The sequence below is a fragment of the Ambystoma mexicanum genome, chromosome 8, assembly GCF_040938575.1.
Source record: "Ambystoma mexicanum isolate Mex_15411 chromosome 8, UKY_AmexF1_1, whole genome shotgun sequence".
Taxonomy (NCBI): domain Eukaryota; kingdom Metazoa; phylum Chordata; class Amphibia; order Caudata; family Ambystomatidae; genus Ambystoma; species Ambystoma mexicanum.
Window position 1 is genome coordinate 1,028,856,423 of NC_090929.1, and position 18,406 is coordinate 1,028,874,828.

An 18,406-nucleotide genomic window follows, 5' to 3' on the forward strand; every position below is an offset into this window, starting at 1 on the left:
CTCTGCCCTCTCCCCAGGGCTGTGCCATGCCAATTGATTGCAAAAGTAACAAAGCGCGGCTGGGGGCATGCGCAAAGGATAATTGGCGAGAAAGGCAAATGGACAAATGCAGGGGTTAATAAATTGCCAAACATTTTTCCACGGAGGGATAGAAGATTCACTGGAACATCTTTACTAGCATGACAGTTGTGTGACTTGCTCCCGAAAAAATAAAAGAAGAACAGATTGGCATGATTTATAGTGGTTATCTGGACGTATATATTTTAAACAAAAACGATCAGATACATTGAAAACATTCTTATGTCAAGAGAGAACAACCTAAGGCATGTGTCAGGAATCAGTGGGATAACGGTAGATTTCCAACAACTCATAATGCATTACGAAATAAAGACAAGCAAAGTTCTGCTTCTATACATCACGGTTGCATGGTACACGCCAGAAAGCATTCTTCGGGTTCATCGCATATTTTCCTAACAGGAATGTCCCGATTGCTTGAGCATTGGCCGTTGCCTTGGAGACAGTGGCGTCCCCTCCACAGGTCACGTGGCCAGTCACGTAACGGCATGTGACTGCTATTTAAACAGCTTGTAAGATTGCTGCAGTGCTTCTGTTTCATTCCAGGTAGCTACTTTGTTGCTCTCTTGCCTTTCGTTTTTCTTGAGAAACTGTTACCAAACCTTGCCTTGCCATCGGGTTTTCTTTGCTTACGCCCTTCTGTGATTACGTTATTGTTACTCGAATCTGTTGCCGAACCCTGCATTGTCCCCGGATTGCCTCTGCTTAAGCCCTCATGTGAATTCCTGCTACTACGTTATTCGACCTCGGACTCCATCCACGACTTCGTTTTGACTTCCAACTACAAACTCTGATTCTCTTCAGCATTACGACCCGGACCGCTTACGGATTGCATTGTCTTCACGCTCAGAACCGATCCTTGCTCACCTGCTGTCAAACTCAACTTTGTTATCCAAGACAAACTGCACCGTTGCTGCTTTTCTACATACTTACTATTGGAACCTCTTTTGGCGTCCGCGTGCCGTCGGTTCCGGTGGCCCATTAAGGGACTAGAGACGGGCATCACCTTAGCGTAGGCGTCCTCGTTTCGTTGGGCTAGAATTGAGAACAGTATCGTCTTGGAACTCATATCAACTCTGCAATATCGGAACTACCGGAACATTTGGACTTCATCATCTGGAAACCACGGTAAGCTTCCTCAGTTCAGTTGTACATACCTTAACTCCTCAATTCCGGTTTCATTCTTGTTACATACTCTACCCCTTTGTTTCTAGGGTTGCACAGAGATCTGAACACCACGTTTTTTCACTCATTCATAAGACTCCTAGATTTCTGGTCAGGTTAGTCTCCTTTGTTATTGTAGATGTTCACTGCCATTTTTGTTGTAACGTGCATTGACATAATTCTGTTATCTCACTGCAGCCTGTGGTTCTCGTCTGGTCTTCCATCTTCTTTCTAATAGATCCCTTTGTGTGTACTTTGGCCCACCAAAGGGTTACATTACTAAGAAGAATTTGTCGGTTACTCTGCGTGCTCAAGCACTTCAGAGAGATGAATTCTGACAGCATGATCAAGAATTTCCTTTCAGAACCTAACAACCAAACGTGCAGGGACCACTATCAGTCAACACTATCACCCTGGCTCTTTGAATCCGGCAATTCTCATTGACAAATGCAATTTCAAATATCTGCCAATTACATCCAAATCATACGTGGATAATGACAAAGTTCTACACATTAAAATGTCCTATTAGGGGAGGAAGGATAGCTCAGGGGCAACACGTTTGTCTTGGAAGCAATACAATGCAGTGCAACACGGGTTTGAATCCCGATCCCACACTTAGAAACTGCAGGTTGGTATCAAGCATGTTATAAAAGAACAATTATAATTACCATGAAGTAGTCATTAACAATATTGGCACTTCTGAAGTTCTGCCATAAGGTAGATGTAATTAGATGGCTAGTCCTTGCAAAACTAGTGCAACAGTCTGTACACAGGTCTTCCTAAAAACCCAATTAAACATCTCTTAAAATACCACAGATTTGAAGACTCAAAACCTCATCACCCCTTTGCATTTAAATCTCTGCACTGCCCTGTTGCACAAAGGGCGGTCTTCAAAATCGTGTTCATGTTTCAGTGGTCTGATTCAACCAAAGGCCCAAAATATCAAAGAAGACTGCCCAGGCCCCATACTTCAAACAAGACACAAACATATTGATGTTTGTTGGGTGGAGCATGCCAGTAGACATTGGTCTGCTGGGATGCTGCACCTCAACAAGCATCATGAAGGAGTCCACAAAATGAAATCTTTGTTTCAAAACAGCTTGCAACTGTGCAATTAATTGTTAGAAGAATGAAAACTAGTGGAAGACAACCTAACATTTAGGAAGGTCTTGAAAACGACAATGTTCCAGCAGGCGTTCCCAAGTGTCAGGGCTGGCTGGGGTAGGCCTGTTGTGAATCATAGACTACGAGGGTGCTTCAAGGCTAAACATTACAGGCTTCCCAAGCAAAGATGAAGGGAGAATTTGATTGGTTGGGGTAGACAATGGGCAAGGTACTAGGCTGAAGTGCAGGGTTCTATAACTGCCTTTCATCTAGAGTAGTTCAGAGACTGGTTGTGTATTTTAAAGCTCCTTAATTTAGGCCATTCCCAGAGTCAAGAATCCTCAACCAAGAAGTAAGAAGGTCTAGAAGCTGCGAGAGCCTTTTCCTTGAAGAAGTGGGAGCATTCATTTCCAAGAGTCAAGAGAAAACACCAAAGCTAAGTACATATTTTTGGTTAATGTAAATATAAATTCTGAAAAGACAAACTGTGAATGGAGTTTTGCTAGCAACAACACTGTTGCATCTGAAACTGTTCATAGAAGTGTTCACTGCTTTTAAGTAAGAGCTATCAGATAAGCGTGAAGCGCCAATAATGTCAACATTGTTTATAAGGAGAACTGAGTAAACGTTATAACGTTAGACTTTGCAGTTCAGTTTTGCTCTGTGTAAATATAATTGAGAAAGCCAAGCAATTGAACCAACAAAATGCCACTAAATGAATAAGGAAGCGCACGGCAGTGATCATTTGAATTTATGTTGCGTTGAGCATAAAGCACACAGCGTTCCATGAACTCAGTAATGGCGGCAGCAGAGTTCTGTGTTGGGCTTTTCCTTTTTGTATGGAATAAAACTTGTTATCCTTGCAAGAGGTGTACTGGGCTTTTTTCCCTAGTGGGTTGTACTTTTCTGTTGTGAGCGTCTAGGGGGTTTTCCTACAGCCCACAACCTTTTCCGACCCAAAAAGTTGAACTTTCCTGATGTGGCCTCTCCCCCTTCTGTAATTCAAAGTACTGCCTTGACAAGGTATTTGTTCAAAGATTATTTGGTCCAGGTGAGTACTTAGACTTGGCATCGGGTAGCTGTTGTGCCCTCTCTTCCATCAGTACAGGGCCATTTCCAATTCCTTTCCTGGCAAGAAATGCAATGACACCTTACACATACAACCACAAAGAGGAAGAAGTACCTGCCCGGCAAGTCAGTATTTTGAAGGTCTCCCACTAAGTGAAAATATATTCAGCTGCCCCTACATTATCCTTAAAATAACCACACTTATGGCTCCCTTAATGTCATCCTGAAAGTCCTGGTGCAGGTGTGATTCCACTATCAGTTTCCAGGCAAGAAACCTAGAAGGGCATCTGATCAGTATGCAGTGCAGCAGAGAATGCTCCAACAATGTTCCGCCTCGGTACTCACTACAACTGAAAAGATTCCCTGCATCCGCATCCACAAGCAAATAATCAGCTATAGTACGGACATAGTGTGTCCCCAGAAAATGTGAGTAAACTCGTTACATGCTCCAAGCCCATGCTTTAAGTATCTGGCAAGTCCAAGCCCAACACAGTTTCTCTTAGGGATCTTAGAGGGAGCTGTATGACCTTTCCAATCCTGGGCCAAAGTACAGATACAATTAAAACCCCATTTGAGAATGTCACCCAAATCGGGCCCATACAAGCTCACAACTTTTGAAATTAAATGTGGCCCCAACCAAATCCTGAATAACATTTTTTTTTTAAAAACATTTTTTATTTACTTTGTGTATAATTGCATTCGCAATTTTTACAAGAATGTTGCGGATCGTGTTAAAAGAGCCACACAATGGAGAAAGATACAACAAGGAAGAAGAAGAACGAAAAGGAAGAGGAAAACAAAGATGAGGCGGAAGGTTTAGGCAGAAGGGACCGAGGCAGTGACAGATCGAGCCGAAGCTGGCAGGCATAGTCCAAAGGCCAGGTGTTTAGTTCAAAATGCGTTTTTTCATCCGGCCCCTCCGACTGGACAGTTGATCACAGTGGCCGTCTGTATGGGAATCTTTTCAAAGACGTTTTCCAGGATTTTTACTGTGGCTATCGTCCATTTTGTTTTCTCCCCAGACATCAGCCAGTTCCACCATGTGGTTTCTTCTTCTGTCATTCCAGGCAGATCTATGTACAGGCTATTCAGGTATGTGGCTCTTACCTCCCTTAACTCTGGGAATTGTAGCAGGAGATGTTTTATTGTTTCCGATTTATTTGGCTGGGCACATAGTCTACATTCTTTGGTGTTCGCTTGTAGCCTGATTGCCTGAATTTCATGTATCTGAAGGAGGTTTAGGCGAGCTCTCATGTATAATTTCCTTTGTTGTTTGTTTGGAAATTTGATGCAGTATGCCATAGGCTCTTTCAGTCTGTTGAAGTTTGGGAGATGCGTGGTTAGTTTATTTGCTTGGGCTTTCTCAAGGGTCTCTATTTAATCATGGGCTTCCATTTTGGATTTTACTCTTACTGGGTTATCTTTTAGATCATCTTCAGTGCATGTGATCTCGGTTAGCTTCTCTCTGAGCTTGTATGCCCACCGGTTTAGGACGGTTAGGTGTCGATTTGCTATTTCGGTAGCAATAATTTTGTAGATTGGCAGGCTGTCACATACGAGGGTGTTCCTAAACAGTTGCATTACGCCTTGCCGCACTGTCGCTTCCACGGAGAGTAGACCAAGCTCTCTTCTGATGATCTCCATTGAGGTAGCATTGGGTAGTCCTAGTACCGTTTTCCATATGTAACCCTCCAATTTCCACCAGATTTCGTTTGGCATAGTCAGGGTTGCACCCATTCCATAGGTAAGGGTTGGTACTACCTTGCCTTTGTAGTACTCTATCGCTGGTACCAGTGAGAACTTGACATATTTTCTGTCAATAGTTTTCATTTGGGCTGCAAGGTTTTTAGTTTTTTCCCCTAGTGATTTTTGCATTGCAGATTTGTTCGCCGAGTGGTCGATGAACACTCCTAGATATTTAAAGCTTGGAACTATTTCGATTTCGACTTTGTCCAGGGCCCACTTGTAACATTTCTTGGTCTTCATAGCGCTTTTTCCCATGGTCACTATTTTCGTTTTCAATTTATATTGAGCCAGGTTGGTAAATTGGCGTTGTAAGCCGATTTGGGTTTGGTCTAAGAGTATCAGATCATCAGCTTACAGTAGGCGTGATATGTTTGCATTTCCCAACTTGGGTGGGAAGGCTCTGACTGATGCTTCCATTTCTTTGAGGTCCCCCAAGAAAGTGATAAACAGAGCCGGGGCTAGCGGGAAGCCTTGCTTCACTCCTCGCTCCGAAGGTATCTCTCTTGATAAGAGACCTTGGTTGTTTAGATGTACGCTTAACGTTGTGTTTGTGTGTAGAGCCATCACGGGGTCGAGCACTTCCCTCGGGCACTTCCATTGTTCCAGTTTGTTCCACAGAACTTGCCTGTCCACTCTATCGAAGGCCTGTGATAGGTCTACAAATGCCAAGAAGACCGTCGGGGCGCCTTGCTTAACCTTTGATTTTATAAGGTTTAAGATTAGGATGTTGACTGTTGTGCTCCCTTTCTTTAGAAATCCCATTTGGAATGGGTCGCTGGCCTGTGACGTTCTAGCCCAATTTCGAAAGTGTTCCAGGAGGAGAGTTGCAAAGATTTTGCCTATTATGTCCAGCAGGGCGATGGGACGGTAGTTGCTCAGGTCTTCTCTGTGTTTCCTCATTTGAAAATCGGTACCACCACTGATTTGGACCAAGATGCAGGGAGGGATCTTCTGCACTGGTCAAAGATGATACTGATAAAGTTGGCCCATTCTTCAGTGTTCTGTTTGAGATCTGTATTGCTTAGGCCATCTGGGTCAGGGGCTCGTGATTTTTTTGAGTTTGATTATGACGTTCTTTGTCGTCTGTCGAGGAGATGTTGATCCATGGCGTTTCGGCTCCTCTTACCGGTAACGACTTGTGAAGTGGTGGAGCCCTAAACAAGTTTTCAAAGAAGTTTACCCATTCATTTTCGCTTACTGAGTTTGTGATTTGTTTTCCATCTTCTTTTCTGGTTTTTTGATAAGTGCCCAGAAGTCGCTGTGTTTTTTTTTTTTTTTTTAGTGCTCAATGACCAGAGCATGTCCTCCGCATCTTTTTGGAACATTTCATGTCTATGACCAAGCAGCCATGATTTATATTTTCTATTTTCCTGTAGCCATGTGTTCCACGCCGTCGGCGAGCTGGCTTTTAAGGTTTGTCTTTTCATTTTTCTCAGTGCTCTTTTTTTTTCCGCGACTGCCTTGTCATATACGTGGATGTTTTGAGGTACCTTACCATTTTCTTTCTTCGTGTTCATCCTGTATTGTAATAGGAAGGGCAGGTAGTCTGGGGATTGTGGCTGGGTTCCCGTTTTGTATTTCTCGGTGATGCTTTCTATGTTCGCGGCAGTGAGGCGTAAGCGGGTTTGTTGGTTGTTCACCTTGATAAAGTTGTTATAGTTGTTAAATGTAGGATGTGGCGATTTTCATGCTACAGCCAGAAGGTTGTGGTCACTTTCTATCGTTTTGGTAACCGAGTAGTCTTCTATGTACGGCAGTAGACTGTGGGAGATGAAGAAATAGTCAATGTTTGCACCTCTCTCCCATGTTGGTGTGTTGACCTCCCAAGACTTCACTGCTGCGGCGTTGTGGAGGTTTCTGGATTTCATGAGTCATCCAGGTTGTTCCTCTTTCTTCCACTGGAGTTTTTGTCTCAGTCGTGTTGTCCTTTTTACTGCTACAGTTGGCGTTTAAGTCTCCACATATTATTATATGTGTCAAGGGATCTTCCTCGATGGTCTTGTCAATTGTCTTTGCTACCTGGTTGCAGAAGTCTGCCGTTGTTGTTTTCTCCGGGTTCCAGTATATCGTTATGAGAGCTATTTTTGCTGTTCCACTCCCTCTTCCGCTGGAGTCTTCCTGGGTCCATGAAGTTAGAACTGCCAGTATGCCATATGTCTCTGTTGTTTCTTTTATGGTTTAGATTCCTGAGCCCCACTTCTTGCTATCAGAAGCCCTGAAGATGGGCGGCCAAACAGGCCTTTTGTTGCCGATGCAATCTCAAAACCATTGAAGGATGGTTTTTCTGTAAGCCAGGTTTCCTGGAGACATAGGCCCTCATTAGGACCCAGGCGTTAAGGGGTTTACGGCGCCGTAAACGGCGCCGACCCTTAACGCCTGATTCCAAGGTCCCTTTGCGGGATGGTGATTTTAACGCCTGCTTTTTGCAAGCGTTAAAACCCATGCCGCAAAGGGACCTTGGTGCTAATTACGCCACCGTAATTAGCGCCTTTCCCCATTCCCATTATGCCCTATGGGGCAAAAATGGGAATGGGGAAGGGTAAAATGGGAAATGGGGATTTACCGCCCCACTCACCTTGGAATGGGGCGGTAAATCCGCCATCCACCATGGTGTAAACGTAGTTTACACCATGGTGGTAAGGGTACGACCCAGGTGGTAACTTACCGCCTGGGTCGTAATGAGGGCCATAATATATCAAAAGCTCTGAGGTCCTGGTTCTCCAGATTTGTCAGATGGCGATGGCCTCTCGTGTTCCATGAGGCCATGGACATGTGTTTGTGGTGGAGCCTCTTGGTAATTCGTCGGAGGTCGGTTTCTTAACACTCCTCCTGGTGATTGCTATTTGTCGTGGTAAGGGTTTAATGCCGCTATTAGCCATTTCCATGGGCCCTTTGGTGTTCTTGATTCCGAGCTGTCTGCGTAATTTGTTCCCCCTTCTACTACCTTTCTACGGTCCTTCTCTGATCTTTTTCTGTTTTCCTGGGATGTCTGTATCTGAGAGCGATTTTCTGCGTTTGGGCACTCCCTTCGATTGAGGGAGTGTCCCAAGGTCCCGTAACCTTCTTTCGGTTCTTCAATTGCATCAGACTCTGTCCGTCTGTTGCTTTCTTTCCTTGTTTCACGTTGTTCCCACTGAGAGTGTCGGCGATTGTCCTTTTCGATGATGAGGTGACTTGGACCTTGTCTTTTCTGATTATACAGTTCTTTGGTTCTAGATGTATAATACCATTTTTGCTCAACACTGACTTTCTTGTACTGTGCCTTTGGTTCAGTCTTTGATGGTCGCAGTTCCGTCAGGGTGAATCCTGCTTGTTTTAGTTCTTTATAATCTTCGTCCGGTACACCTTTTAGTGCCTTTCATTTGATGTGGAGGTAAGTTTTTGCCTTTTCATCTCGGTGATAGGGTTCTATTAGAATGAAATCTTCAGTTTCCAGATGCTATAGGTAAGGTATTTTTCTTAGTTTTTAGTACTGTTTTCCTGTTCAGCATACCGTATTTGCTTCTGCACAATGTTTGCTCTAGTTTGAACACTGTGGAATCCTTATGCAGATTGTCTGGGTTCGTGGGTCTCTCTGTATATGCATTGTGTTTTGCAGGGCTCTTCCGGTCGTATGTCTTTCTTATTTTTTCCTTATGCTGATTCTGTGATCATTGCTTTAATGGGGTTGCCCTGAGACTGAGTTCCGACCTATGGCTTGGTGTGTCTTTGACTTCGGCCTTACTCTTTTTATCCAGATCTTGTGCGTTTCCTGCTGGATGTGTTGACAGTGTTTTACATGTTGGGAGGATGCTCTTTACCTCCCTCCTGCTTTCTAGGTTCCTATGATGACCTTCTATGGATTCGTCTGGTCCTGGTGGCTGGTTGTTAGGGTCTTGCCGGATTTCTACCCGTGCCTCTGGTTCCAGATGCTCCGATAGATCCATCAGTGAACTAGACATCAGGAATTCCACCACCATTCTGGGTGAGTTTTCTGTCAGTTGATGCCCTTTTTCCGGCACTACAGCTGTCGCGTTTGGCGATGTGGGGCTTTGTGTTAAGTTGATTATTGCTTCCTCCCTGTTGGACTCTGAAGGAACTACTGTTTTCCTGTTTGTATGTCCTGAGCTGGTATCTCCTGCCAGTCGTAGACCCACATTTTTCTTTTTGTTTGTCAGTGGGGCCGATGTTTTGATGTGCAGGCTGGTGATCTGGGTTTTCAGTGCGGGTGGTTCGCTTGGATCTTTCCCTTTTTGTTTGTTGAAAATTGGTTCCATCCCTGCTGTCTCCTTGTTCATGGTTGGCTGACTTGCTTTTTCCATGCGTTTTTTGGGGGTCTTGTTTTCGGGCGGGGCAGCCTTTCGTTCTGCCTCCATGCTGGCCCATTTCGCCTCCCATGTCATCACATGCTTATTACTTTTGGCCTCTCAGGCTGTTATGTAGCCTTCAATGAAGTTGAGTTTAGATTGAATTTTGCATAGGATCATTGTGTTGTCTTTTGTTGATTTGCTGATGGTTTCATATAATTTGCAGAAGGGTGCAGGTGCGATCGTGATGGCCGACATAATTGTTGTCTTGTCCATTTTTCTATTTGGCAATGCTCTTTGTGGTTCGATCGTGATTTCACTGTGTCTTCTGTGTTTAATCGGTGTTTGCTGAAGGGCCTCGTGCAAGACTGGGATGTTGCATTGAAGTTTCAAAAATCGCACTACCCGTTGGGACTGTTGATGTTTCAGAGTGAGCAAGCTGGGTTCTTGCAGTATTTGAATTTGGGGCTATTCCGTCTTTGATTGAGATTGTCGACTTTTCTCCTCTTTCTAGATGTTGAAGGTGAATTTTAGCCCAGGGTTGCACGCTCATTTGTGTTCTTGTGCTGGGTGCTTGTTTCTGGTGCTTCACAGGCTCCTCAGGTGATTTATTTACAGGCTGGTTTGTGGGCCTCGAGATGTGTCCTGTGGCTACTAGTGGGCCTGGTTGTTCCACTTGTTGGGTTTTTGTGGCCTCGTTTTTGGTTAGATGTTGGTTCTCGTGGCCTTCAGTGAGTTTTGATTTGGAACGGGGGACCCCTTGTTCCATCTGCCCTTGGTGTTGGGATTCAATTTGTTTTGGGAACCTGGGTAGTGGGTCGTCATTTTCACTTGGTTCCACCATGATGATGTTTTCTCCCCTCGATTCATCAGTTTGCTTAGTTGGTTCAGGTAGTGATACCCCTTGTTCCGTCTGCTCTATGTGCTGAATTTCTATTTCTTTTAAGGTTGTAGGTTGTAGCGGGTTCTTTTCACTTGGTTTCACCTTGTTGGGTTTGTTTCCTCTAGGGCGGTTCGCCAAGTTGCACACAGCTTGATGTCCACTTCTACGTGTTCTGCTGTTGGCGATTTGGGTTGTTCGGTTTTCCTGGCTTTCGTTGCTGGTGATGTGCCCTCCACCACTTCCAGGATTTCAGTGTCAGAGAGTTCGCTGTCTGAGTCTAGTTTCCGTTTTTGCTGTTGCTTCTTTAAAAAGTTAAACAAGGTGTTGGAGAGCAGGGGTTTCAGGAGGGTGAGGGTCCCCAGCTCGGCTTTTTTGGCTGTTGAGCGGTTGAGTTTTTTTATCTCTATGCTGCCTGTGGTTTTCCCCTTTTGGGTCATCACTCCACCATCTTGGCGAGGTGGTTTTTCAGTTCCTTTTGGACCTTTGGTCCTTTCCCTGTGCTTTTTTATTTCCCTCGGCCTGTTTGCCTTTTTTGTGCCTTTAGTTGCGTCCCCTATGGGCGATCGTATGTCCTCCTGGTCCACCAGGTCGTGGTTCAAGCCCTTTCTGGGTTTTCTGCGACTACAGGATAGGTCTCTGAGTTGGAGGATTCATCTGGTGCCATGGTCGAGGCATCTCTGGGTTCGTCGGCCATTGGTTGGCTATAGCTTGTTGCCTCCCTGGGTACGTCCAAGTTTGCCTCCGTTTGTGCGTGGATTTGTGCGCAAGTTATGATCACAGGCTTTTCTGTAGTTTCTGCACTGGACTGGACTCCAGGGGGGGGGGGAAGGTGTGTATTAGTCGTGATTTTTGGGGCCAGAGAGTGCTCTGGCATGTTTCTGTTTCCCCCGGGGTCCTTACTCACTGCCTTGTCCCCTACCATGTTAGGTGGTAGTCTCGATGGGGTGGACGGGGAGGTCCAGACTGTGTTGTTTCCCAGGTTGGGGATTTCTCTGGGATTCTGTGCGTGCTATGCCCGACTGTGCTCATCTTGTGTGCCTGCAGACGGTACCGGGGAAAGAGCCAGGTCAGACTGCCCTCCGGCGGGCTAAGCTGGCGAACCTCTCGCTGAGGCAACACGACCAATACTGCATTGCATGCTGACAGGAGGGGGGCCTGTGGGCTCCAAGGCGACTCCCAGGCTCCTGCCTCAGTCCTGGTTTTGTCCGATTTGTGCCGTTTATCTGCCCCGCCCAGACCCTCTTCCCTGTCCTGGGCCTCTGGGGCGTCCAGACCGGGCATTGTATCTGAGGCGAGCATAGACTCTGAAGCGGCCGGGCCTGCATGGCTCTTATCTCTTTTCACCGGCGATTTTTCTTTTCTTTCCCATTGCTGTCGTGACTTTGAATTACTCCGGAGAACTCGTGGCGGTTCTGCAATTTCTGGGTCATTTTGGAGCTCTTATCTCCTTCCCGGTGGGTTAGAATCAGAGACTCCTGCTTCCTGTAATCGCCTGCTTCGGCCAGCAAGGACTGCAGGACTGTCAAACTTTGCGAAACTTCGCGAGCTCCGTGTTCCGCTATGCGGACTGCTGCTGGGCTTTTATGGGTCCTCCCACAGTAAGCGAGCTAGTAGACAGACTCTGGTGCTGCAGGACTTCTAAACTTTGCGCAACTTCGCGAGCTCCGCGTGAATAACAACATTATAAAACAAACATAGACTTATGATCAGCATAGAGAGTGAATTAAATTAGAGGGGTAGTGTAAATGTCACCAGCTGCACCAATCAACCGAGCACAAGTCAACCGTAACCAACAGAGCACATAGTTGGGGAAAGACATCATCTCAGTCTTCAATCTTATTGTTGGGATGCAGCAAGGTATCTCCCAAATAGGTACCAGTGACTATGACTTCTCATTCAAAACACAAATTGCCAAGAAGACACGAGAAGCGTGGTGCTAGCTTCCTCTCATCCATAAAGTCAGTTTTCCCCTGCCCAAATTTCAGAACCCTATAGACTATATAATTGTTCAGATTTCTTATGGGAAAGTTTCTAATTATGTGAAATATCATCCTGAGAGGGACTGCGATGCTTTAGCCATCTAGGTAGAAGGAACTCCATAGAACATAGTACAAATTGATGAGGAAGATGGTTTCATAGAGGGGAAGTGGTTTCCCAAAGTATTTGGGGACTATGCAAAACATGTGTGGATTGTAAGCAGGCAGGTTACTGTAAACGGTCCCAGTGGTGGAACATTGTCACCAGAAGCTATGGAAAATCGTATTGCTTACCTGCTAAACTCAAGGAAAGATCTGATGCACCTAGGGTTGAGACAGTGTCCGGCCGCAAAGTAGACATTATGTAGAGAAACGAAGGCAGCTATATTGTTGTGGTAGGGGATCTCTAGTTTAATGCAACATATAAATCTTCCAAAGTTGAAAAAAGATATATTGGCAACCAATAGGAGTTGTTAGCAGAAATTGGAAGAAATACACCTTTATGTTCTGGAACATCGGGATCTAGATTTAAGATGGCTCCGTTATTACAACCCTTTGGCTGATGCATTATGCTGCTGTACCTGTAGAGCTTAACTTGGAACCCTGGAAAATGGTAACGGAGGGAATTAAATTCTAGCCAGCATATATGAGATATTCTCTTGCCTTAAAGCAAGAAAAGCAGGTAATTCGCCCAAGTGGTTTAAAATCAGATGTACTCACATGCAAAATTAATTGGTATTTGCCTGCATTTGTACACTATAAGTACATTAGTTAAGTTGATGACTGCCACTTTCTTGAACAAAAGTCATTCTACGCCTGTTTTAAAAAAAAAAAGATGGAACCTCAGATCCATAATGTTACGTTGTTGAATTCTTTTTTTTTAGATAGTTTAGGGAAGATATTTACAAAATGCCTTGCATTGAGGGTGTAACCTGGGCAGCCGAGAAGAGTAATATTCTGCCATTCCAAGCAGGTTTTCAAGCTGGGTTCTCAATATTAGATTGTATAGCATTGTTGAATATCATTGAGAAATATGTAGGATGTAGGGGAGATTATGTGTAAGAGTCAATTTTAGAATTGAGCCAGGCAATCGATTTGATAAGTAGAAATATGCTCTGTCATATGGTATGCAACATGAAAAAGCCATGTGACGACTATTGCTAATTCAAGGGGTGCAATTTGCGTGGCACAGGAATTACTAAGTCTTTTAAAGCAAATAAAGAGGTGAGGTAAAAGTGCACCATGGGTTCCCTGCTACTCAGAGTTTTGTTAATCAAATTTGGTTTAAAAACTTGGGAAAGGTTTCAAGGCTCCATCCAAGGACGCACAGAGCCTTTGAACTTACAACCGTTATACTCAATTTCTTGTCTTCAACACACATTTTAACTTGCAGCAAATACTCTCAACTTCTGGGTTTCAATATATTTTCATTGTCATCCTGATGCATACATCGTAACGGGGCATTTGATTTTGCTGCGGTTATTGTCATTCTATTTGATATCAATGCTCATTACCTACTCTCCATTGTATAGCACTGTACACTTATAGTTCCATTCAAGGCCCCATTCTCACTCTACTCTCGCCTCATCACTTTCCCCAGTGTTCACGTTCCTTGCCCGAACTCCGACTTTGGTCTTCCTCTCATGGCAATAACAGTTTGGACCGCCAGATAGTCACATTCCTCTCTCTCTCTTTCCAGCCTTGCCGGTGGTGCACTCATCTCTTGAACTGGTAAGTGCCTCCTGCATTTTCTCATCAGTTATACACCAGTTCAGTTCCTTCATTTCTGATGGACCAGCATGCACAGGGCAGTTAACTTGTTTACTTTGGTCTTGTTCTCCCACTCTACGACTATGCCGTCCGGGGATCCGTCTACTCTGAGTAGGTACACTCCAGGGAAGATGCTCCTCCTCACTGATTCCCATAGGCTCTGTGTCAGATGTCATATGTAGTTCCAACATCGTTTCACCAGATCCGCCATTTTGGCATGTCCTCCTGATGGGTGGAAGGGGGGCTGGACAGCGTATTTTTGTGCTACAGCCCAGCCCTTACTGAAATGCTCAGGTCACATATGTGATTAAGGTGACCTGGGCATTTCCCAAAGCAGTGCAAATAAAGCAAGAGCATTCTCTGCTCTTTTCAATTGCTCTGCTTTTCGAGAACCTGGCCCATGGTTCTCATTTTTCAGTTAATATTGTGCAGTGTCTCAAGTTGAGGGACAGTCAGAAAAACAGCTTCATCTGGTGGAGTGTGTCATATTAATGGGATAGCTCGTACTGAAGGAAGATTGGATGTTGGATCACCTTGAAGTGCAGGACAAAGTAGTTACTTGGGAACAGGGGAGGGAGGCAAAGTTCTCATTGTCCAGTTTGTACTGTAAAAAATAGGACTTTATGTTGGGCAGACCCCGGACGTGAACAGGTGACCCACTACTATGCAAGGAAAGTGATGAGTGGGAGATTGAACAGAAGGCCAGACCGCAGAGATTTACCAGGAAGCACTTACATCCCTGTACATCTATGGCACTCTTCCTTTTCTTCCGTTCTTTAGTTATAGTTGTGGAAATTGACCCTACATTATGTTAAATGTATGATATTGTCTAGTTGTGGCGTGCTTTGTCTTACACATCTTTTATGTTTAGCTAGACCTTCATTGTGGACTGTTGTATTAGACTAATCGTATTATTTTCAATCTTGATGGAATTCATGTGTCTTGTTTGTCGTCTTTTCTGTCCTGTGTGTATATTGCCATCATTTCTATTATTGTACCAATTCATTTATTTTGTAAAGCGCTTTGGAATGAAGAATTATGTAAGCACAATAAACAATAACACTTGTACTCAAACTATTCTTCCATACAAATTAAGGTTCTATTTCATCTATGCTGTTGCTGCCTGTGGAAGAGCCTTTTGTGATCTCGAAAGCCAGCAAACCAAAATATGGAATTAGCCTAATTAAGGTATCATTGCTGCAAGATCTTATGTTCATTGCTTTTTGATTTAGTAAAATATAACCTCCGCTGTTTCATTGGCTAACATGGCATATCTACCCCTATTTGCTATGAATTAAGTAACCATTATTTTTATGAGCTTTATTGTTATATTTCCGAACATGACATTCAACAAAAAACCTTCATATCCTCCTATACAGATTAGGTATACCTTCCCTGGTAGCAATCAAAATACAGCAGTCGACAAACAAAGGCAACTATTTTAAAAACAAAAAAGCCCAACTGTTCTTTGAGGGCTTACACGACCCCTATAGTGCCAATTCTTTCGGTGTACAGGTGCGCTAGGACTCTCCAAAGTACAACAGTTCATATTAATGAGTATTCAACAGCAATGATGGTCTATGAAGTAGGCATTCTCTAACCTTAACATAGTCAACAAGCGCTGACCACGTGTTCATATATTTAGGAAACCATTTCAGAGATAATGCAAGGGTCTTCCACACAGCCAACACCTCCCAGATCTTCACCCACCTTTGTGTTAATATTGGGCCATCTGGAGATTTCCAACATTTTGCTTGAGTTTGATGGGTAGCATTTTAAAGATGAAAAATCAGGGCTAATGCTGCACACGACATTGGGTATATTTCTTCTTCATCTTTATCCTCAAGGATTGTAACCTGCAGATCCATTGGCCTTTCCTTAACCTGAGCAATCACCTCTTTCCAAAATGATTGGGCTTTTTAACATTTCCACCACATGTGGGCAAAATCACCTTCAGCCAAATTTCTTCCAGCATGCAGGGTGAGAGGAATGGACCATTTTGTGAATCCTTACAGGAGTCATACACCAATGAAAAGAAAACATATGGACATTCCTTTAGGGCCCTTTCTCAAATCCGACTCCATGATTCCTCAGAGATAGATACCCCGTTCCTGCTCCCATCTAGACATGGAAGTCTGCTTACCAGCCAGGTTTGAGCAATCTAACAGCTTGTATAAGCAGCAAACTTGACCTGTCCCCACACCTTTGACTAAAGATTTTGAGACCTCTATGAGATCTGGACCCTTCTGCTCTAACTTCCCTGTGTGACATCCAGTGGTGGTGAAATGTTAGGAGTTTCCCCTCTAAGTAAAAATGAAATAAAATTAAAACACCCTGGCTTTCCCATGCAGACACATCCTGCTCTTATCTATTCTGTGTGAAAATTCTGCGGTATTATGCTTCAGCGTTATTATGCATAGGCGAGAATGCTCCCAGAACAGCGTGTGCTCCTATCATGCAGATCACTTTGTCCAAACTGCTCAATGAACTCAATGACATTTTAAAAGATAGGATGGTCCCCACTCTTAGTTGGTCATAAATAATGCTAGTCTACTCAATATCCATCCATTCACCCCTTAATCCTAACCAGCATTGCCCATTTCATCCTAGGGCTGATCTGGTCTGCAAAAACGAATCTTTTAATACTCTGGATGTCCAGTCTTCCTTATAGGACTTAGCATTTAGATATTCCTCTCAATTCTAGGGAATATTTTGCCCCATATAATTGTGAACATGTTCCTCTGTAATTTGTTAAGCATGGATGCTGGGATCTGTACAGGCAAGGCTCGGAACATTTATCCACCCCAACCAGGAAAGTGTGTGTGTGTCCCACCATGCAATACCATCCTCACTTGCCTTCCACAATGCCCGGATGTTTGCCTTATAAAGTGAGTAATATGAGGGGGTAATGCAACCAAATATTTTAAGTTCATTTTTCCAAAGTGAAATAAAAAGACTGATGCATTACAAAACATAATCTCTTTAGTGTCCCTCACGACAGCCATAATGCATTATTTTGCTTTAAAGATATGAACCCAGGCTTACACTTCTGGAATCTAGTCATTATTTTGTTGGCAAGGAGAGCATACTCTGTGTGTTAGCTCCAGGACCATGTCAGCATTATCCTTAAGTTGTAAGATACTTCTGAATTGTCCCTGGACAAACTCCCCCAGCTCTCAGATATGCTTCAGAACCCCCTCTAATTGTGATGTTCTTTCCATGTGATCCCTTCTTAATAGCTTCCTGCTTTGCTGACAGCTGCCATTTGATTTTTGATTGCGTGCACTCTGTTAGACATTTCTTACTGTTCAGAGGTGTGTTCCCAGAGACTATCTTCCGCTCTATTAAGCCTCTGTTCTGCAGCCAGAACATGACTGCTAAGGTCCAAAATAGTTTTGGATAACTTTGTGGCACTGCATTTGATCTCCTTCATACATTTTAGGAGAAATCGCTAAACATCTTCTTGGTTGGTGATGCCTTGTCAACATCCAGGGCCTCAGATAGGGTGAACCTAAGTCCTTGGAGTGTAACACAGTGGAATTTGGTGAGGTCCGGACTGCAAGTTATGTTTATCCCATTTCTTTATTGAGGGAGTGGGGGCTGGTGGGAGGAGGGTATATTGGGTACTGTTGTTACTTTGTGAATATATTTTTTCTTTCCGTTTTGTGTAGTGCAAAATCAATAAAGCACTTATACAAATAGTATTCAAATGGTTTGTCAGTGTAAGCATGTGTAAAACTTAATAAAAGGAGCCAGTGGCCCCACAAGAAGAGGAAACAAATGACGCCCTGTCAAATGGAGCCGGCAGCCCCACCAGGAGAGGAAGAATCACCCAAGGAAGGGCAACCTGCCCTCACAGTCCACAAACCCTTAAGTACCACAGTATGCAATATTGTTTGTATCACAGAAACATGGATTTCTGATAGCTCTGCCCCTGATCTTATTGAAGCTTTGCCAATCATCCATGTTGGCCGAATGACAACCCACCCTGATGGCGGAGTTGCTTTTTTTTTACATAAACAATACCTGCAATGTGCTTGTATAATTATCTCCACTTGAAAATTTGCTTGTCAGAATTTGTTTTCAGACACTGTTTTACTGTATTTTCGCCCACCACAATCTGATTCCCAGTTTGTAGAGACTTTTTGTTGAATGGATTGCAGATCTACAGTTGAAGTACCCCCCTCTCTCTATGTTATGGGGGAATTTAACTTCGGGCCTGATCCTTCTGATCTTCATGGCTGTAGACTAGTCAATTTGCTGGCAGACCTGCTTGATATTATTTTTGATACAGAGAATGCAGCTACTGTGCATGCCTACCTGTGGTGTGGTCT

General features: G+C 44.0%; 2 long non-coding RNA genes across 2 annotated transcripts in view; one reads left to right on the top strand and one right to left on the bottom strand.

The window, feature by feature from the left end:
• Window positions 1-18,406, bottom strand: part of LOC138472682 (uncharacterized) — a 117,473-nt gene that overhangs the window by 29,141 nt on the left and 69,926 nt on the right. The window lies entirely within an intron of this gene.
• Window positions 568-17,603, top strand: LOC138472683 (uncharacterized). The gene is made up of 4 exons (XR_011268659.1): window positions 568-1,203; window positions 1,290-1,355; window positions 14,002-14,033; window positions 15,169-17,603. It is a non-coding gene; the product is annotated as an uncharacterized lncRNA (long non-coding RNA).